The following is a 7,500-nucleotide window of genomic DNA, read 5'->3' on the forward strand; positions in this document are numbered from 1 at the left end:
ATAATAATAATAATAATAATAATACTAATAATAATAATATACGTGTGGCCTAGCAAGATTAATGTAATAATAATAAAAATAATAATAATAATAATAATATACGTGTGGCCTAGCAAGATTAATGTAATAATAATAAAAAAATAATAATAACAACAATAATAATAATAATAATAATAATAATAATAATAATAATAATAATAAGATTGATAACAATAATAATAATAATATTAATAACACCACCACCACCAACAACAACAACAACAAAAACAACGGCAACAACAACAACAATAATAATAAAATTGACAATTTCAACAGTATGTGCGTGTATGAAATTCAGGCACCAACCACACATGTACAGTACAGTGCATACCTCTACATGCATGAACATATGGCGCTGACAAGCACCAAGCATGCACTTGAATCAGTACAAGCGCACACAATGGGCATTTGCACCACACCATACTCTAACACTTCACGGCAAACACGAGTTCACCCATATGCAAATTTAATCACCAGGACACAAACCTGTTTGGGCGAAAAACAAGACTCCGTCTTCATCAAGTAGCATTCTGCTAAGGTGAAAAACGCTTTAGCAGATCTCAGGAGACCACCTAAGGCTCGCTTCACACGAGCGGATTTTCCCCCGAGCGGCCTCGTAGTTTCTATAAGCCGCTACATTGGATCTGCGCGGGGTAGCAATGCACTCAGCTAGGCAATCACTGCCGCTCGGGAATTTTTCCGAGAGGTGAAGGGTCTCTTGATCTTCTTCAATTTATAATCCGCGCGGAGAAAACCGCGCGGTTTCAATATCACAGCTTTAAAGGCGGATTTACACAGTCGAACGCGGTTCGAAAGGCAAGTGTTTGAAGTGATGTTCGAACAGTTCGAAGAAAGTCTATTCTCGCCTGACTTTTGTGGCCGGAGCTTCATTGTCAACAAACCTTATGCATTTGTGGCTGACTCCACCTCTTCGAACCGTTTGACAAGCAGGTTCGTCAACCGGGTTCGACGAACCGTTCGATCGTGTCAACCCTGCTTAAGAGTAAAGGAACATGACGAGGGCAGGAAAATATAACGAATATCACAGCAATTACCAGGGCAAGCAGTAATAGGGCGTAATGTAAAGACGTTGAGAGTAATAATTGAAGACTAGCAACCCGGGTGTCTAGGAGTTCAAACCACGCTCTTGGGATGATATATTTCACTAGAAAACTTAACCTTACTGTTCATATGAGTGAGGAATGGGGGTTGGGGGCTTAAGGGCAATTATTGAACCTACAGAAACGATGTCCTGATCTTCACAGGTAAGCTACCAGTTTGAGTGGAGACGTTGAGCGACAGTTATGACACACACACTCTCTCTCTCTCTCTCTCTCTCTCTCTCTCTTCTCGTCAAAAATAACTGCCGTATCTATTCTCAGAACGCATCTATAACGTCACAACACTTCCAACAGTCTAAAATCACTGCCAAACCTTTGATTAAACAGCAGCCTCTCTCTCTCTCTCTCTCTCTCTCTCTCTCTCTCGTCAAAAATCACTGCCATACCTATTCTCAGAACGCATCTATAACGTCACAACACTTTCAATAGTCTAAAATCACTGCCAAACATTTGCTCAACAGCAGCCTCTCTCTCTCTCTCTCTCTCTCTCTCTCTGCCCATGAATGACCTTTAAACCTTGAGTATTACTTAAATTAAAGAATAGGTGAGCAAGAAGTGGACATGGATGCCTAAGGCAGACTCAGGTTCGATGCCCAAATCTAATGCGATGTAAAGGTGATAGTGGTGCAATTCTTTTTGTGATGAAGGACTTGTCTCTTCAAAAAGATCTCTCGCTTGTGGGTACACTCGGGCACACTATTCTATCTTGTTTCTTTTCCTCTTGTTATTTTGAATTTTTATTCCCCCCCCCGGGGTTATTTTCAAGTTTTTATAGTTTATATATGAAAGATTTATGTTAATGTTATTATTATTCTTAAACTTCTCTTGCGGGTTTTCCTTATTTCCTTTCGTCACTGTGCTATTTTCCCTGTTGGAGCCCTTGTGCTTACAGCATCCTGCTTTTCCAACTAGTGTTGTAGCTTAATTAATAATAATAATAATAATAATATTAATAATAATAATAATAATAATAATAATAATAATAATAATAATAATAATAATAATACTTTTCCAAATAGATTTTTAGCCTGTCTGGAGATGATGATAATAATAATAACAACAAAATAACAACAAGAACAACAACAATAATAATAATAACAATAAAAAAATAAATAATAATAATAATAATAATAACAATAAAAATAATAATAAAAAACAACAATAATAATAATAATAATAACAATAAAAAAAATAATAATAATAACAATAACAATCAGGCGAAATCCAACGGTACAGAAATGTACCCAAATGTGGTCAGGCATAACCATGCTTTTAACAATCACATACGAGGTTATCTTAAAAAGATACGGGAGAAGCCACAAACCCAGACTGGTATGGCTCAATTTAACTAAGGGACAGGATTTTAAGTAATCAGTTTCTTAGTTGGTTCTCTCTGGCTTCCACTGACCACAAGACTTACCACTATTTTTTTAGGCCTATGATGCGTTCTCATTTTAGGTAGACAGTTTTATTGGGACTTTCATTTTTTTAAGTAGTAGGACACAGTACTACTATTGATAATATATATGTATATATATATGTATATATATTTATATATATACATACATATATATATATATATATATTTATATATATATATTTATATATATATAAATATATACATATAAATATATATATATATATATATATACATAACATATATATGTATATATATATTTATATATACTGTATAAATATTTATATATATATATATATTTATTTATATATATAACACATATATGTATATATATATTTATATATATATTTATTTATATATAAATATTTATATATATATATATATATACATATTTATATATATATATATATACATACATATATATATACATATATATATATATATATACACATACATACATATATATATATATAGGCTATATATATATATATATATGCTGATTCATGTCTTGGGTTGCAAAAGAAGCAGGGGAAGGAAGAGAAGACGATGTATTGACGAACTAAGAAAACGTGCAGGTATAGACTGGCATAGAAAGATCACAAACAGACGGGAGTGGAAGGACACGTCTGAGGCCTTTGTCCTGCAGTGTACTGGTTAAGGCTGGTGATAATGATGATGACGGTGATAATTTCCGTTTTAAATTTATTGATAAAAAATAATACTAAAATAATATCATTAATAATGATAAATATTATTTCCTTATAATACGATATCTTCATTTAGGCAGCCTTGTCAATATTGATTACTATTATTATTATTATTATTATTATTATTATTATTATTATTAGCTAAGCTACAACCTTAATTGGAAAAGCAGGATGCTATAAGTCTGAGGGTTCCAACAAGGATAAATAGCCCTGTGAGGAAAGGAAATAAAAACATAAATAATATTATTACTAGCTAAGCTACAACCTTAGTTGGACAAGCAGGATGCTATAAGCCTAAGGGTTCCAACAAGGATAAATAGCCCAGTGAGGAAAGGAAATAAAAAATAAATAAACTATAAGAGAAGTAATGAACAAATAAAATATTTTAAAGAACAGTAACAACATCGAAACAGATCTTTCATATATAAATTATAAAAAGAGACTTATATCAGTTTGTTTAACCTAAAAGAAACATTTGCTGCAAGTTTGAACGTTTGATGTTCTACCGATTCAACTACCTGATTATCAAAAAAGGGAATTGAGCAGTACCCAGCACTCTAACCTTGCCAGGACTATGTTACAAAGGTGAATGATACAGCAGAAAGATACAGTAGAAAATTATGAAAAAAAGATCCACACATGGATGTACCATACTAAATATTCCTTATCGTAATGTAATTAGTGTATTATAGTAGGAGAAATACTAATTATACTTTCACTTATATTACTACTATTACTAATACAAATATTATTGGCTGTTCAGTAATGAAATCAGTCCATTGCTCTTTGTTTTTCCCTCTCTTTCTGTCTAACATCTTCTCTTCCTTAATTTCTGTCGTCTGAAATCAAGTCTCTCTCTCTCTCTCTCTCTCTCTCTCTCTCCTTATACGTTTTTTTCCTTTCATTTCTGTCATATAAGATTATTTAGTCTCTCTCTCTCTCTCTCTCTCTCTCTCTCTCCTTATACGTTTTTTCTTTTAATTTCTGCCATTTAAGATTATTTAGTTTCTCTCTCTCTCTCTCTCTCTCTCTCTCTCTCTCCTTATACGTTTTTCCCTTTAATTTCTGCCATTTAAGATTATCTAGTCTCTCTCTCTCTCTCTCTCTCTCTCTCTCTCTCCTTATAAGTTTTTTCCTTTAATTTCTGCCATGTAAAATTATTTAGTCTCTCTCTCTCTCTCTCTCTCCTCCTTTTACGTTTCTTCCTTTAATTTCTGCCATTTAAGATTATCTAGTCTCTCTCTCTCTCTCTCTCTCTCTCTCTCTCCTTTTTATACGTTTTTTTTCTTTAATTTCTGCCGTTTAAGATTATTTAGTCTCTCTCTCTCTCTCTCTCTCTCTCTCTCTCTCTCTCTCTCCTTATACGTTTTTTCCTTTAATTTCTGTCGTCTGAAATCATCTAATTCTCTCTCTCTCTCTCTCTCTCTCTCTCTCTCTCTCTCCTTATACGCTTTTTCCTTTAATTTCCGCCATTTAAGATAATTTAGTCTCTCTCTCTCTCTCTCTCTCTCTGCTTATACGATTTTCCTTTAATTTCTGCCATTTAAGATTATTCAGTCTCTCTCTCTCTCTCCTCTCTCTCTCTCTCTCTCTCTCCTCCCTCTCTCTCTCTCTCTCTCTCATGACCTCTGGCGTAACAAAAAAAAAGTAAAAAAATGAAAATATAATAGAAAAAGGATAGCAAAAGAGCAAGGACTCCAAAAGTGCTTAGTAAAGATGGAAATGATAACAATGTTTCAATGCTGATGGTCCTTTACAATGATTATGGAAAATGGAATGTCCGGAAGACCTACACATGAATGACTTTTCGGTTTTCGTGTTACATTTCTTTTTTATTTTATTTTTTTATTTTTTATGGGATGGCGTAAAAAGAGTTAAGGGGAGGAAAGGAGATATTAAGAGTGGAGTGATGAATGGGAAGAGAAGAAAGAAGATGGAAGGGTGAAAGAAGGAAATGAGATAGAAGAAAGGAGATAGTAAAATTATGAAATTTTTTTTTCTTTTATTTTTTATGGGATGGCGTAAAAAGAGTTAAGGGGAGGAAGGGAGATAGTAGGAGTGGAGTGATGAATGGGAAGAGAAGAAAGAAGAAGGGAAGGATGGAAAGAAGGAAATGAGATAGGAGTGGGGTGATGAATGGGAAGAGAAGAAAGAAGAAGGGAAGGATGGAAAGAAGGAAATGAGATAGAAGAAAGGAGATAGTAGAATGATGAATGGTAAAGAAAGAAGGGAGGTAGGAAAATAGAAAGAGTAGAAAGAGATGAATGGTAAACAAAGAAGGGAGATAGGAAAAGAGATAGAAAGAGATGAATGGTAAAGAAAGAAGGGAGGTAGGAAAAGAGATAGAAAGAGATGAATGGTAAACAAAGGGAGATAGGAAAAGAGATAGAAAGAGTAGAATGATGAATGGTAAAGAAAGAAGGGAGGTAGGAAAAGAGATAGAAAGAGATGAATGGTAAAGAAAGAAGGGAGATAGAAAGAGTAGAATGATGATTGGTAAAGAAAGACGGGAGGTAGGAAGAGATAGAAAGAGTAGAATGATGAATGGTAAAGAAAGAAGGGAGGTATGAAAAGAGATAGAAAGAGTAAAATGATGACTGATCACTTTCCTCTAGGTAGAAGAGAGACTTTAGCTATGATAAGGCAGCTCTTCTAGGAGAAGGACACTCCAAAATCAAATCATTGTTCTCTAGTCTTGGGTAGTGCCATAGCCTCTGTACCATGGTCTTCCACTGTCTTGGGGTAGAGTTCTCTTGCTTGAGGGTACACTCGGGCACACCATTCTCTCTAATTTCTCTTCCTCTTGTTTTGTTAAAGTTTTTATAATTTATATAGCCGATATTTATTTCAATGTTACTGTTCTTAAAATATTTTCTTTTTCCTTGTTTCCTTTCCTCACCAGGCTATTTTCCATGTTGGAGCCCCTGGGCTTATAGCATTCTGTTTTTCTAACTATGGTTGTAGCTTAGCAATTTATAATGATAATAATATAATAGAAAGGGAGGTAGGAAAGGAGATAGGAGGAGTAGAATGATAAATGGGAAGAAAAAAAGGGGGAGGAGGGAAAGGCGATAGAAACACGAAAATTAGAGGAGAATGTTATATGGGATGAGAAGGAAGACAAGGAGGAAAGAAAGGAAGGGAGTGGAATATGAAAATGATGACTAAGAACCGAAGGAAGAAGAAAAGTCCAGAAAGAAGAGAAGAAAGATAAATAAAAAGAGATGAAGGAAAGGGAGAGAAGAATAATGATGAGGAGAGAAGGATAGAAGGATGATTATCGTTATATGAAGTGGAGGGAAAAATAAAAGGAGGAGTAAGGGAAATTAAGAGGAAAGAGAGGAATAAGGAATGAAGGATACGATTATATAAAAGGAATGGTTATAAATAATGGAAAGCAAAAGCAGGTAGAGAATCCCAGACATGGCTATAAGAGCAAATAAAAATAGTCAATGAATTGTGTAGTATTATATCTAAATGATAATGACGAAATGATGCCTCTTAAGTGTCAAAACAATGTAAACAAACAAAGAAAAACTCAACAAGATAAATAATCGAATTCAATATATATATAAAAGTTACAAAATATACTAAATCGTTTTATGATCACTTTACCAAATGACAATCTTTTTCAAACGTTTCGAATATAAATGTAAACAAATAAACAAATAAAAAACGCAAACAAACAAATAATCAAAATCAATACAAATAAAATTTAAAAAATACACTTTTCACTTTACAAATGACAATGTTTTCGATATATAAATGTTAACAAATAAAAAAAAAAAACGCAATAAGACAAATAATCGAATTCAATGTAAATAAAAGTTCCAAAATGAAACAAAAAGACGTTTCACGATCACGTCAAGTACAGTTGGACACAAAAATTCCTGGCACACCTCGTTCTAAGAAAGTGCACCCTATCACACACTTACTGCACTGTAAGTTCCTTTGTGTAGCCCCTCCCACTACCTCTTGAGAGCTCTCCCTTACTCTGGCAGTAACTGTATGACAGGGTGCAATCCATCAGAGAGACGTGTGCCAAATGTCATCAAACCGGCTTCAGGTGTGAAAACAATGAAATTGTTTTTATGCTTTCGAAATGCAAGCAACTCTCTTTTGGACAGTTAACAGTCAGGGTATGTGGATTCTCAAGCAGATGGCGTGTGTAGACAGGAATCTGAAGTGTTTTCTGAAGACTGACAGCTGGAGAATA

Source organism: Palaemon carinicauda, chromosome 31 (genome assembly GCF_036898095.1).
Source record: "Palaemon carinicauda isolate YSFRI2023 chromosome 31, ASM3689809v2, whole genome shotgun sequence".
Classification (NCBI taxonomy): domain Eukaryota; kingdom Metazoa; phylum Arthropoda; class Malacostraca; order Decapoda; family Palaemonidae; genus Palaemon; species Palaemon carinicauda.